The sequence below is a fragment of the Prionailurus bengalensis genome, chromosome C2 (assembly GCF_016509475.1).
Source record: "Prionailurus bengalensis isolate Pbe53 chromosome C2, Fcat_Pben_1.1_paternal_pri, whole genome shotgun sequence".
In the NCBI taxonomy this organism is placed as follows: Eukaryota; Metazoa; Chordata; class Mammalia; order Carnivora; family Felidae; genus Prionailurus; species Prionailurus bengalensis.
In genome coordinates, this window is record NC_057350.1 from 118,479,214 (window position 1) to 118,495,149 (window position 15,936).

Here is a 15,936-nt window from a genome sequence, read left to right on the forward strand (position 1 = left end):
TGCTCATGCTCTGTCTCTCTCTGTCTCAAAAATAAATAAAAATATTTTTAAAAAATTTTTTTAAAGAAAATAGGTTAGCAAACTTAACAACTGTCATATATTTGTGAGTATATATAATTGCTTACAAAGAAATCTGCTATTGAAAGCTAAGAGACATTGTTTTCAAAATCATTTGAATCATTGTAAAAAAATATTCAATAGCTCAATTACTGTGAACTATATATTAAACTACATTTCCAGTGTTTTCTTGGGCTATTCTTGGGCATTTAGTTTTTTTCTTCATGTAATCGAAGATCATTTTAGCAATTTTTTAAAAGTTAAGTGTTTTTTTGTATTAAATTAATGTATTAACTTTAAATGTATTGATTTTTGAAATCTTGAGTCTTCCCATTGAAAAGCATTGCTTACATTTCCTATATTTTACAACAAGCATTGAAATTTCAGTCTTCTTCATGAAGGTTCTATCCATTTCTTGTTAAACGTATTACTTTTTTTAAGATTTTATTTAAATCCAAGTAGGTTAACATATAGTGTAATAAAGGTTTCAGGAATAGAATTTAGTGATTCCAAAGTTGTCTCTATTGTGCATGGAATTTAAAAAAAAATTTTAATGTTTTTTTAAATTTTTTTATATAATGTTTATTTTATTTTTGAGAGAGAGAGAACATGAGCAGGAGAGGGGCAGAGAGAGGAGACACAGAATCTGAAGCAGGCTCTAGGCTCTGAGCTGTCAGCACAGAGCCCAACATGGGGCTCGAACCCATGAATCGTGCGATCATGACTGGAGCCAAAGTCAGACACTTAACCGACTGAGCCACCCAGGTGCCCCTATTGTGCATAAAATTTTATTTATGTTTTTTACTCTTTTCTTTTCTAGGACTAATGAAGATAATATGGGAGAAAAGAGGGAGAGGCAGAAAATAAATTTAATAAATGCATTCATAAATATAAGAATTTAAAATAAGTATGCTACATAATATTTGAGAAAGACAGAGGGTGTAATGATTGTAAAGTTCCTGGGGTGGGAGTGTGATTCTGGCATTTAAGCATCAGAAAGAGGCTAGTGTGACTGGAGCAGAAGCAAGTAAGTGAGAGAGGAATAGGGGAGGAGATCAGAGTTGCTAGGGCATATGGGTCACTATGGGGTCTGTGGCTTCTCCTCTGCGACTGGTAGAACAAAAGCAAGCAAGTCAACCTTTCTTTACTGTAGCACCTCAAGAAAACCTCTTTTTTTTTTAATGTTTATTTATTTTTGAGAGAGAGAGAGAGAGAGAGAGCAGAGGAGGGGCAGAGAAAAAGGGAAACACAGAATCTGAAACAGGTTCCAGGCTCTGAACTGTCAGCACAGAGACCGATGTGTGACTCGAACTCATGAACTGCGAGATCATGATCTGAGCCAAAGTCTGACACTTAACTGACTGAGCCACCCAGGTGTCCCTCAAGAAAACCTCTTGATGACCCATTCTATTCTTATTCTCCTGCACACAAGGCAGGAGGGATCTGCACATGATTCAGTTTCTTCTTGGCTTTAGTATAGGAACCCTGGCTTCAGAGACTGATCCGGCCCAAGAGTTCATGGTTGTGCATTAGCTTCCACACCAAGGCCACTATGGAACACACTGCCTCAGTGGCCCGCAGACTCCCATAAACGTCAGCTTCCATCTGACTCAGGAAGAACAGACACATAGGATTCGGTGGCAGAGGGCAGGGAGCTAATTCCAGTCATCACCCTCCCAGAAGCTCCTGCTTCAGAACCCGAAACTATATTTATCTTGGTCCAATTGCCCAATGTCTCTTTATTCTCACCTTCCCATATTTCAAAGAAATTGATAAAATAAAAAGCCACAAGTTAACATGAAGCAATTTCTATATCCCGATACGTAGCATTTATTGTAAGTATTTATTTGATACTTTACGATGACTTTTGTATAACAGATCATATTGTTCAACAAACCTTACTTTATTGTAAGCAATAGGCAAAAAGGCTTAGCTGTTTACAACAAAACTGTAGTTGGACTCTTCGCAGAACTATCTAAGGTTGTGGAATCACTCTTGCTTGAAACAATGAGTATGAATGTGATTAAAACAACGAATACCTTTTCGGCACTTATTTGTTATATATCATGCTAAATCCTTTATGCATGTGATTACCTCAGTCCTTCAAACAAGCCAGTGCGGTAAGCATTACTGACATTTTACTATTGCAAGGGAGGACATCTAGGGGGCACACACATGTCGAGTGGCAGGACTGCTCTTGTCTGCCTCTAACCCAGGGGACCTAACATCCAGTCACTGTTTACAAAACCACCCAACAAAGGCAGAAGCACTCAAAGGCCACAGAACCTTTGCAAAGATATAAAGCTGTATTACAAAATCCTCGGTTCCAGGGGACCTGTTGAGACAGCGGAGCAGAGCAGTTCAAGACTTGTTTCAGTGAGCATCACACAGCTTTGTTTCAATGGAGAGCAGCATACAGGAGCAGCTGTCTGCTCTAATCTCTGCCAGGATACTCCAAGCCAAGAATTACATTTTTAGCTCAAGGGCACTGTCTCTCTTAGAGATGTAGTTCTAAATTGAGGGCATTAACTGAGCCTCTGCTTTTCAGTCTGTCTCCTGAACATCCAAGGGTATTATTTTGAAAAAAAAAAAAAAAAAAAGAATGATAAAGAACCAGAGAATCAATGTGCTATACTCAGCTTCTCAAATGACTGGTATAATTTCCTATCTTCATTATCAGCAGCAGCAGCAAGTAGCATTATTATAATCATTATTATAAGTATTTGTAGGCAAACTCTTTCTATGGTCAAAGTGTTAGGTATGATCTCTTGCACTAACAAGTGAACCTCTCTAGTCTTTCCTTCTTGGGTTAAACTGTTGGGAGCTGGGTGGAGGTGGGCAGGCCTGGAATCTTCTGTACAATGTACTGGCCAGGCACCCTTTGAACCCTGTTCGTGAGGTGGTCCTTTGAAACTTCTGGAGAGCTGTAATGATTGGAAAGTGGTATACTGAAGGAACATCATTCGTCCTCCTCTGAAAATTCTATTCCTTGTTTTTAGCACCAACACATTGCAATGCAAAGTTACTTCTATGTAATTCAAATACTTCAAAACAACTGGCCCATTCTTCCTTCTTCCTAAATCTTTATTTTTCCAGTGTAAATATTTCTGGCTTTAGCTGCTTTTCAAATGAAGCTATATCCAGATGCACTCTCACTGTACTGACTCTTTAAGACACTTTACGTTCTGCAGCTCTATTTGAGATGAAGCGCTGGGAACTAAATGATATTTCAAACACGTTCTTTGCATTGCAGAGGACAGGTGAACTCCCTGGGACCTTCCTTGCTTGGACACTGGACATCTATCTGCTAATGTAGATTAAGTTTGCATCCACCCACGTGAGATGACTGAATCATACTGAGCGTGGAGTGTATGGAATCAGTTGGAATGTTGTTTATTTTGCGTGGATTTTGGCAGTTTACTAATTAGGGTTTTGTTTCTTCGTTTTTCAGTGGATGTCACGTGACATAGTGAAAAGGGGACCGGACTTGAAGTGAGAGTATTTGGATTGAATTCTTACAACAACATTCACGAACTCATTCAACAACATACAACAAGCTCATAAATTTTTTTTATTTTACCTCTCTGTTTTCTCATATTTAAGTTAAGCTTGATAAAAATTGAAGATAAAGTATACAAAAGGAGTTTCTGAAGACCTGTGTAATCATTAAGTATTGTTTTTTTGAAAACTTAAAGTGAGAGTCTTTTCATTAACCCCTTTTGATTCCATCATGTGATTGTTGCCCAACTATTTCATTGCTAAAAGGCTTTTGCCAAGAGATAGGGTTAGCAATTATATTATTTTAAAAATATACAAAAAATATGGTTGGGCTATTTGAGAAGTAACTGGTGTTTTGTTCATGAAGAAGTAAAAGTGCTTTTTTGCAAACTATAGTGGTATCATTTATTTCAATCTCAGTTGGGGAAGTGAACAATTATCCTGGTGTTCCGGGAAAGATGAGTGCCTGACTTTTTAAACAGAAATACTTCAAAGTCAGTTAATGCTTCTTAAGCAGAGATGGGCAGAGGGAGGAATGGGTGATGCTCTTAGTTCGTCACTGGTAGCTTCAAATTATGGTAATTAGACTCACTGGTCAAAGTATGTGAGACTCCCTTAAGATCTCAAGGCTGCAGTTCTTGACAGTGTTTATTGTTTATCACAGCAAAACCAAGTTGCTTTGAGAACAACTTCCAAGTAGGGACTTATTGAGGGTGATAGTCTCTTGTGACACAATGGCTACAGCTATGGCTCGACGCAGGCCAAAACGAACCCAAGATGAGTGCTTTTCTAATGTTCCTGGAAGGCTGTGATTGTACCAAGGACACTGCCAAAACCCCTCCCTGCTTTGCCAAAGCCCATCAGCAGAGTAATGAATGCAGAGGTGTAGGCTAAAGTGCCCATGGCAGTAAAGAAAACCAGATTGTATTTTGTTCTAACGGCACAAATCGTGGTTTCAGAACTGTGAAAAGCCAAACCTGAATGCTCTTCTGATGACGGATTACAAAGTAAGGAAGGACTAGTTTCAAGAACATAATGTGGGAGGAGATTATATTGTAGTCTGAGAGACATCAACAATAATAAAGATGACAAAACTCTTGCTTAAAGATTAGCAGATCTACTTAGAACTTAGAAAAGCTTTGGGTTTGTTTCTACTAGGTAGTCAAAAAAAGAAAAATCATGTCCCTCTCTCACACTCTCACATTCCTTATTCCCCATCCCTCCACCTTGTCACCACCCCCCTAGGTGGGGCTAACAAGCAAACTGAGATCCAGGAACATGATGGCGCACAATGAGGGGTGCTATGTCTGCACAGCAGAAGAAATATGTCTCTTCATGAAAACTACTAAAGAATTACACCTAAAGGAAACAATGATTTTAGTAGTAAAATTTCAGTGTACCTACGAATTTTAATACTTTTTTCAAAAATATTATAAGCAAATGTAAGTACAGAAGTTGTGTTGAAATGTCGTATTTCACATGTCAGCATAGGAAGGAGAGTTAGAGATCCAAGATAATTTCTCTATAACTGAACAGTATTATATTACCTGCTTTATTTGGGCTTTTTTTTTTCTTTTTAAAGCCAGCCACCTACCATTCTCTACATCTTTACCTATACGTACTAGAAAAGCATCCATACTTTCCTAAGATGACCAGCATTTCTATCACAGATGATCGACTCAGGGACTGTTTTCTGTCATGTGAATACAGAAGCAGAGAAAGCCAGACCTTAATAAAATAAATAAATAAAACGAAAAGAACAATAGAAAATACAGAGAGACAAGAGATGGAGAGAGCATTGACTTGTTTCCCCAAAATATTAGAGGTAGACCTAGTCGTTAGTTTCTGGGGTCCACACCATAACAATTAAATCAGAATCTTTGTGGATAGAGAGCCCAAACACTGATATTTTTACAAATCTTGCCAGGTAAGTCTACAGGGAAGCCAGCTTTGAGAACCATGGTTTTAGACAATTGCTGAGGCCCAAATGCATCTACAGTGAGGGCTTGAAAGATACCCCTGTATCTGTTCAATAAATAATTCTTAGTTGATATACTCCACCAGAATTTTAAAATTTATCGTAGGTGCCATATTTCATTAAAATATGTTTTAATGCTGGGGTGCCTGGGTAGCTCAGTCAGTTAAGCAACTGGTTCTTGGTTTTGGCCCTGCCATGATCTCATGGTTTAGTGAGTTCAAGCCCTGCATTGGGCTCTGCGCTGGCAGCACAGAGCCTGCTCGAGATTCCCTTTCTCCCTCCCTCTCTCTCTGCCCTCCCCTATACGTGCTATCTCTGTCTCTCTCAAAATAAATAAATAAACTTTATGGAAAATTAAAAAAAATTGTTTTAATGCTATGTTACATTTTGATCAGTTGTCTCGGAGAGAAATTTACAGCACATTTCTGAATTGTCATTCCTTTGACCAGAGGTTTTTGTTTGTTTTGTTTTGTTTGCCGTTTTTTTTTTCAAAGGTAAACACCTTTCAGTTTCAGTTACAAACAAAATATACGTAATTGTATTAGTTTAGTAGGAGTCTCAGTTTCATGGTTTTCAACACTGAGCATAAGAAACTGCAGAATTTCCCAGGTTCCATTGTCCAGAGATCAATGACTACAGTTACTTCCTAAGTGTTACCACTTTCTGCAGATGTTCAGGAACATGATGTTTCTACCACCTCTATCTGCCTTTTAAGTAGGGAACATGTAAGTTTATAGAAAGGTGGACACCAAAAATTAATGAAATTTTTATTTTTTTTACATGAAAAGTACAATCTTCCCAGTGTTGATTTTGTCAGATTTCCTTAAAAACTTCTTTTGACTCCTTTTCCCCCCTTTGAAACCTTGAGCCAAATCTTTATTGTTTTTCTCATTCTTTGATGAGCTTTTCACGTATTTCTTCTGGTATTTGCTATAGATTCTTGATATACACTTCATGCACTGCAAGATTCAATCTGGTTTGGACATAATTTCTTTTTAATTTCATTTCTAGAAACCCGTTTCTCTTTAACTTGGTAACTTACTCGCTATGTCCAAATTAAGAAGAAGCAATGTTCACATCACTCAGCTTTCTTACCTTAATGTCTTTCTTAATCTATCACTAAGAGAGATAGATATTTATGTTTGCAAAGGGCATCTTCACATAATTTAGATTCTGCCTGTTAACATCCAGCAGTTTGCTTAGTCATAAAGTAAAGGTAAGTATTGTAAATCCAAATATTTCCCTTGATTCAAATAATAAAAACAATCATAATGCCTTCATTCTGAGATGATGATGTTCACTTTTCTTACATTCATACCCAGGGGTCGGTTACTGTATTTCCTTCAAGACTCGATGTGACTGTGTATCTGGCCATCTGCATGGTTGACCAACATTCCCTAGAAGTCAGAGTGGTTTCCATCACAGTCAATGGATCTCTTCTTGAAGTACTGATTTTGTACACTGTATTAGTTTGTTTGATTGGTTAGTCATTTTTGTATAGTATATTTCAATTCTCTGGAATCTGTCATAAAACAGAACAATCAAAATTTGTTTACTAAATTTTAATATATATATTTTTAGAACTCAACAAATGGGGTCATACCAAATTTTACTTCTTTTACCAAAATGGTCGTTTAGCAGCCCTACATTTTGGTTTTGCTATCATTGCTTTTAATGGACTCATTGGAGTCCATTGGAGTGGACTTAATGGAGTAATTGCTAGCACTCCAGAATTAATCTCACTTCCTCTTCCCTCTGTTTTAACAGTGTCTTCCTCTTTCAATGACTGAAATTTCTCTTTTGGTGCCATTCAATGAGTCAAACATTTATGGATATCTGCAAACCTTTCATTTTTTGTTTATTTTTTTAGGAGATCAATAATCCTTTGATTAAAAGGTGGGGAATTCTTTTGTTTTCTTATAGGTGGACAGATTCACTGCTTCCAAACAGCCGAGAAGAGGAATGTATCCAAAGTAAGGAATGTTTTAATGTACTATCACACTGGGAGGAAATATTGTTTTGTAAATTTGACAGACATTTTTGATTCTATCAGCTCAGAAATGATGGCCAGGTAATCTGAAAAAGTATAACACAGAATTAATCAAGCCAGGAGCTAGAAAGATTCAAAAGAGAAGTTTTCTTTTCCATGTTGCTGAAAAGTTTCATTTGAATTACTATTCAGTTGTGAAATCTTCAACAAGTACTTATTAATTGGCTAAAGTGCCAGGATTATACTAATTCATGGAGATTCAGATGTGAAGAAACTGGGCTGGGGTGCCTGGCTGACTCAGTAGGCAGAGCATGACACTCTTGACCTCAGGGTTGTAAGTTCCAGTCCCATGTTGCGAGTAGAGATTACTTAAAAATAATAATTTAAAAAAAAAATCTTATAAATAAATAAATAAGTAAATAAAAGAAACTTTGCTGATAGGAGCTTCAGTCTTAAATCATCAAAAGTTTCTTTGAAAGAGGAGCATTGGCATTATGTCAATGACAAATAAGAATAAAGATTTAAAGGTTTGTCACAGATCAAACTGGAACTTAAATGTTTGTATTCTTTTTTTGGTGTTTTTTTCCAAAACATAAAGATGTAATTTTGTTGTACTTTACAAAAATCTATTGTTAAGACTGTAAATGAAATTTAAAGCAGGAACAAAAAAATAATTTTTTTAATGTTTATTTATTTCTGAGAGAGAGACACACACACACAGTGTAAGCAGGGGAGGGGCAGAGAGAGAGGGAGAGACAGAGAGAGAGACTCAAGCAGGCTCTGTGCTGTCAGCGCAGAGCCTGACACAGGGCTCGATCTCACAAAGTGTGAGGGCATGACCTCAGCCAAAATCAAGAGTTGGCTGCTCAACTGACTGCGGCCACCCAGGCGCCCCATCAATGTACTAATTTAATGAGACTTGTTTTCTTCAAATTGTCTTGTAGATTTACATTTTTATTGAAATATGAGCCTTAAAGACACTTTACAACTGTCTACTGCTGGACAAACTATTTAGGCTACCTCTCTGTGTCACATAGCCTCTCTGTTCCCTGTCCTTCCTCTGCCCTTCTCTACCAGAAAGTGTAGCAAGATTGAGGTATTTTTGAAAAATGGAAGATAACAGTAATCCCATTTTTTTTTTCTTTACAGGTCAAGGATTTCGATTTCTTTTTGCTTTTCTTTGTAGATATGGTATATTCACCTAACCCCTGGAGCTTAGTAGAGGTGGAAAAGTATTAATGTGGAAGAGATGTGAAACTAAGAACTGATAATGAGAGTGAATAGCATCCCATAACACAGAGGTGCAGTGGGAGCAAGTGGAGGCTAGTTGGGAAGCAGGCAGGAATTATTGCATCATTAAGGCCACGAGGGAAATTTCTATCACCTATATGCAACCCAGAGTCTCTTTTACCCATGGCTTCCTACATGTAAGACAGAGAACACATGTTTCTGAATCAGGTTTGTTATTCCTGTTTTTTTATACATTAAAAAAATGGGTTTTTTTTTCAATTTAAGTTTAGTGCTTTCAAATGGAGGCATTACCCCACTATTGGTCCCTTAGTTTGATTTCCAAGGAACCCAAAGAGATGGCTCAGGATACTTTTAAAGTATCTGTTGAATGAAATGATAACAGAATACCAATTTGATGTGTGCTTCAACTCTCTTGTTTTATTAGAACTCCAAAGGTTGAGGGGCGCCTGGGTGGCGCAGTCGGTTAAGCGTCCGACTTCAGCCAGGTCACGATCTCGCGGTCCGTGAGTTCGAGCCCCGCGTCGGGCTCTGGGCGGATGGCTCAGAGCCTGGAGCCTGTTTCCGATTCTGTGTCTCCCTCTCTCTCTGCCCCTCCCCCGTTCATGCTGTGTCTCTCTCGGTCCCAAAAATAAATAAACGTTGAAAAAAAAAAAAAAATTAAAAAAAAAAAAAAAAAAAAAAAAAAAGAACTCCAAAGGTTGAATTTATTAGCTTTCCAAATTATGTATGAGTATGAGCTTATATTCCTCACTGTGTAAATTCAACTCCAAATCTTCTGTAACTTTTTTAGTTTTCTGGCTCTAGATTCTCTCTTCCTGCAAAACACCTTGTGGACTTGTTTATAGAGAAATAGAAATATTTTTAATATTTATTTTAATGTTTATTTATTTGCAAGTGAGTGAACGGGGGAGGGACAGAGAGAGAGGGAGAGAGGGAGAATCCTAAGTGGGCTCCATGCTGAACTTGATCAGTGCAGGGCTTGATCTCAGGAACCAGGAGATCATGACTTGAGCTGAAATCAAGAGTTGGAGGCTTAACGAACTGAGCCACCGAGGTTCCTTGAGATATATTTTTTAAAAATCACCCCATGCTTTTTAGTATAATTTTACTTCAATAAGATTGAAATTCTCTTTCTTCTTGATAAATCATTTTTATTTGTGCTTCCTTGAGGTGATATTGAAATAATTTTGATTAGGGTTTCATGTGTTCCCCCAAACACTTCAGTCATTCTTTTCCATTCTTTATTGCTGTATTCTTGAACATGCAACCCACTTTCCACTTCATGTATCAAAGAAAATTTGAATAGATGGTATAAATGACTTCAAGATTTTTTAAGTTTTTTTTTAAATGTTCATTTTATTTTTGAAAGAGAGACAGAGTACAAGTGGGGAAGGGGCAGAGAGAGAGAGGGAGACACAGGATCCAAAGTAGGTTCAGGCTCTGAGCTGTCAGCACAGTGCCTGATGCGGGGCTTGAACTCAAAAACCGCAAGATATGACCTGAGCCACGCTCAGGTTGGCGAAGTTGGTGCTCAACCAACTGAGCCATGCAAGCACCTTGAATACAAGCTTTTAAAATCATATAAACTACATCCATGGGCACAAAATAACATGTAAATGTTTCTTTGAAACCACTGTCAATTATATTTTCAACATCATAGAACATGTGAACATTCAGAAAACTAGTGAAAGGCAAACTCTCCCAATTTCCACAGAGAAAAAAGTGCAATATTGACTTATAGAAATCTTACACACACACACACACACACACACACACGTTCTATTTTAATTTTCTCTGTTTGCTTTAACAAATTGCCACAAACCAGATCACATTAAATAACAGAATTCTATTCTGTCACAGTTCTGGAGGCTAGAAATTTGAAGAAAAGGTGTTATTAAGGTTGATTCATTCTTGCAGACTCAGAGGAAGAATCACTTCTATACCTCTCTCCTGGCTTCTGGAGGTTGCTAGCAATCCTTGGTGCTCCTTGGCTTTATAGACACATCACTCTGATCTCTGCCTGCATTGTCAGAGTGATGTCTGATTGTCTGATCTCTGCCTGCATTGTCTGCCTGCATGGTGCTTTCCTTCATCTGTCTCTGTGTTCCAATTTCTCTCTTCTTATAAGGCACTAGTCATTGGGTTAGGACCACTCCAATTTAGTATGGTTGCATTAAAATTTTTTTGTCAATGTTTATTTTTGAGAGACAGAGAGGGACAGGCATGAGCAGAGGAGGGGCAGAGAGAGAGGGAGACACAGAATGTGAAGCAGGTGCCAGGCTCTGAGCTGTTAGCACAGAGCCCAGTGCAGGACTTGAAGTCATGAACCGTGAGATCATGACCTGAGCCAAAGTCAGATGTTTAACCGACTTAGCCACCCAGGCGCCCATAGTATGGTCTCACTTTAATTTGATTACATTCATAAAGGCCCTATGTCCAAGGAAGATCACAGGCACAAGTACCAAAAATTAGGGCATTAAGATCTTTTAGGGGGATACAATTCAATGCACAATATACTACAATATCAATTTCAGGCAAATTTGTAGTATTATTTTTTAAATAATAGAATGTGAGCATTTAGCAAAAGGAGTGGTAAACAACATTAACAAATTTGTGTTCTCAAATATCAAACTTATGAAGTGGACACATTTTCCTTTCCTGCTTGTTACTATAGAGAGATCATGGGACCACCATGATGAACATTGTTTTTAACATACATGTAGCACAAATGTTCATTTTAATTGCTTTGGGCAAGAAAGAAAAAAGTGGCTATATAACAGGACAGTCTAAGTGGATTTTTAGCTGGTTGAACAATTATCAAAAGTATTAATTACCGAATTTCTTTCATCCTGAAATTAGCCTCTAGTGGTAACTTAGCAAATTCTTTATTTATCCCAGCAGTTGTATCAGTGACATAAATGTAGACGTTAAAAAAGTAGACATAAAAAAGTCAATGTATATGACAAAATCTAAGAAAAAAGCTAACACAAAAGGTTAACAAAATACAGATTCAAATTAACCTTAATAGGCTACCTCTAATTTTAGTCATAAAGCTGTGGACCTAAATGGATTTAATGAAGAAAATGAAATTATATAAGCAAAATACAAGTTTCTCTTTCTAAAATAAAAAAGTCAGTTGCTCGTACAGACTTTATATCTATAGTTTTAAAGAGCTTGTTTGATGATACTGTCTATAAATGGCTAACCACATTGTGTTCTTAAATTGCCATTAAATGAGTTTCTGGGTGAGACCCCCCCTAAATTAGCCCTAAGTCAGCAGGTAAGATTCCAAAGAGAGCAAAAAAACTTCCATTATGTGCACTCTGGAGAGAAACAATTTCATTACAAGGATTTCTGTTTTTACTGACTTTTCCTGGTTAATGTGCCAGAGAAGTCAGTTTGAAACACAACATTTGTAACAAGTCCATCCATAAGGAGAAATCTGACAATGAGAAACTTTACCCTGAAGCATATTGTTGCTGGCATCCTGTTCGTATCTAATGCTGCACACGAATAGAAATATTTCCGGATGTACAAGTACTCTCTTTACACTGATTAGTTGGAAGGAAAGTTCATTTTCACGGTCAATGTTATAATGTATGAACACTGTAGGAGCCATGGAGTACTCTGACTCCAAAATTTTTGAGAGTAGCTAGGAGGATGATCATTGAAATCTGGGCAATTCACCTAATATTATTTGCTGGCAAAAAAAAAAAAAATCAAGGAATACTTTAGTTGCTGGGAAAAGCCTTTCTCCACCATGCTCATATCCTTCCACCCCCAACTTCAGCCTACTCTCATTTTTTAAAAAATGTTTATTTGTTATTGAGAGACAGAGAGAGATAGAACATGAGCGGGGGAGGGGCAGAGAGAGAGGGAGACGCAGAATCCGAAGCAGCCCCAGGTCTGAGATGTCAGCATAGAGCCTGACTTGGGGCTAGAACCCACGAACCGTGAGATCATGACCTGAGTCGAAGTCCGACACTTAACTGACTGAGCCACTCAGGCACCCCAGCCTACTCTCATTTCTTACGATTTTTGTTTACTCTTTTGTTAAAATTCTTTGGGTTCCATTTCCCTTATGTCTTATGCATAGACCTTACTGGACTAAAGAACAGAGGTCAGGAAATAAAAGATCATCTACCAAATACTAATAAGTAAAATTTCTGTCGTATACAATGAAAAGACAGACTCCAGGGTCACTAATGTTGGGGTTTAATCACCACCAATATACTAGAAATGGTTACTATGCCCATAAAGCTAACATAATTGGGCCTCAATAATAGGGTCCTATTGATATTTCGTTGTGTTACACAGTATCAGACCAACTATTAAAAAGTAATAATTCTAAGGAAGCTAATCTCAATGTAAGGAATCTGCAATCATGAAAAAATAGAAGTAGCAAAAAGAAAGAGCATTCAGTCTTCAGAAGAAAATATTTAAGGAAAAGTGGATAGCAATTTACAAAAACTTAAAAGGCTATTGAATTAAAGGAAGAAATATCTTTTGGAACAAAAAGTAGAAGCAAACAAAAACAAAGAATGTCTTGTGGATATAGATTTTAATAAAAAGAACTTTATAATAGTTGGTTTCTCTAGGAATGAAATACTTGAAAATGTTATAAGTCTGTGAGAGTTAGAATTTCAGTAATGATAAGTTAGCTTGGGGGCACCTGGGTGGCTCAGTCAGTTGAATGTCTGACTTTGGCTCAGGCCATGATGTCGCAGTTCATGAGTTCAAGCCCCACATCGGGCTTGCTGCTGTCAGCACAGAGCCTCCTTAGGATCCTCTGTCCTCCTCTCTCTACCCCTCCCCCACTTACTCACTCTCTTTCTCTCCCTCTCTCTCTCTCTCTCTCTCTCTCAAAAAAAAAAAAAAAAAAGATAAGTTACCTTGTACTGGAAATAACTATCCCATGAATAATAATGAACCTGAAACAATTACTTGAAGACATTGGAGAGCTGTCAAAAGCTGTCTAAAACTGTAGAGGATTTGACCAGTAAAAGAAGAGAATTATAATAACTGAGTGAGATCCATGTTTATTCAGCCATTTCCCTGTGGACAGTCCCCAGTCCTCAGGTGCAGGGCAGCTACAACTCAAGTAGAATGCTTCAGTTTTATTGACTTGTGATGTAAGTGAAGAGATTTCAGGCTGCGCATTGAGGGTAATATCAGAAAGTAAGGTGATACAGAGGGAAGAACATTAACATTTGCCTATAAAAAAACCCTATAATTCTTGACTGACCATTGAACTATACATGTGCTGGGGAGTCCCCAGTGATGACAGCAGAAAGTAACAGCTGAAAGGACTGGACAGAGGTTTCTTTTGCTGTTCAGTGCCAGGAAATAGAGTTTGGAATATGAGGACTGCCAAGGATAGTGGGGCTTGGTAAAACCTTCAGGCATTTGATAGACTGGCCTTAACACAGTATAAACCAAAGGTCCAGGAGTTAAAGATGATCTGCCTTCAGCTACACGTCTGAGAACAATTAATCCTTTTCAGAGAAAGAAGACAAAAATCAGAAATTCTACAATAATTATCCACAATATCCTATACACAATAAAAAATTAATATACATCCTAAGAAACAGAAAATTGTGGCTATGTCAAAAAAAAAGCTACCTATGCAAATAGATCCCAAGGTGAAACAAATATTGGAACAGAGTAGTAAACAGGTATTATAAATATGTTCAATAATTTAAAGAAAATGATGGTCAAAATGAATGAACAGGTGTGCAATCTCAGCAGGTACATAGAAGCTGTGAAAAAGAACCAAATAGGAATACAAGAACTGAAAAATGTAATATCTGTAATGAGCTTAACAACAGATTGAAATAAGGCCAGTAAATTTTGAAAAGCAAACCATAGAAATTATTCAATTTAGAGAGAAAAAAATTGGGGGGTGCCTGAGTAGCTCAGTCGGTTAAGCGTTGGATTCTTGATTTAGGCTCAGATCGTGATCTCATGGTTCGTGAGATAGAGCCCTGAATTGGGCTCCGTGCTGACAGCCCAGAGCCTGCTTGGGATTCTCCCTCTCCTCTCTCTCTGCCCCTCTTCCCATGCTCTCTCTGAGTCTCTCAAAAAAAAAATAAACATTTAGAAGGAGAGAGAAAAAAAAATTGGAAAAAAGTAAATAAAGTCTTGGTGACCAATGAAGTAACAGTAAGTAGTCTAAATATACATTTAATTGAATTCACAGTAGGAAAGGAAAGAACAAGAATCAGTTTGGGAAGTAATTTAAAGGAATTATGGTTGAAAGTTTAACTACTATCAACCTACCTATCTATGACACTCAGAGGAAACTAAGTAGGATAAATACAAAGAAAACCACACATCATAAACTAACTGCAGAAAACCAAAGCTGACACATTTCATCTCAAAAACCAGTAATACGAATCCCATCAGATAAAATGGAGGTTAAAACTGTAAATCGTAGGGGAAGAAAAAAAAATCTGTTCACCCAAAATTCTATATCCAGTGAAGATGCCATTAAAATGTATATAAAATAAAAATATTTTTAACGTTTATTTATTTTTGGGACAGAGAGAGACAGAGCATGAACGGGGGAGGGGCAGAGAGAGAGGGAGACACAGAATCGGAAGCAGGCTCCAGGCTCCGAGCCATCAGCCCAGAGCCTGACACGGGGCTCGAACTCACGGACCGTGAGATCGTGACCTGAGCTGAAGTTGGATGCTTAACCGACTGAGCCACCCAGGCGCCCCAAAATAAAAATATTTTTAGATTAAAAAAGCTGAGCGAATTTGTCTGGAGTTGTCCTATACTACAAGAAATACCAAAAGAAATTCTCCAGCCCAAAGGGAAATGAGGTAAGTCTCTATCTACAAGAAAAAATCAAAAGCAAAAATTATACATATGTGAGTAAATATAAAAGTTACCTTTTTCTTTTCTCAATCTCTGTAAAAGGCAACTGACTACTTTATCAAAACATAACATTTTATTCTGAGGTCTATAATCTGTGTGCAGGTTCAGCATGAGAGCAATGGCACATAGTGTTGAGGAACCAAAAAGCCCGGTTGCAAATTTCTTAACTTTATATGAAGATGTACAATATTAACTCTAAGATGGTGGTGATTTAAGAACAACCGGTACAAACAAAATAATACAAAGACGTGTAGCAAAGGAGCAGAGCAACTATAATAGG

General features: G+C 37.5%; 1 pseudogene; it reads left to right on the top strand.

The window, feature by feature from the left end:
- The window catches only part of LOC122491888, a 60,367-nt pseudogene extending 51,167 nt beyond the window's left edge, over positions 1-9,200 (top strand).
- Positions 9,201-15,936: the final 6,736 nt, after the last annotated feature.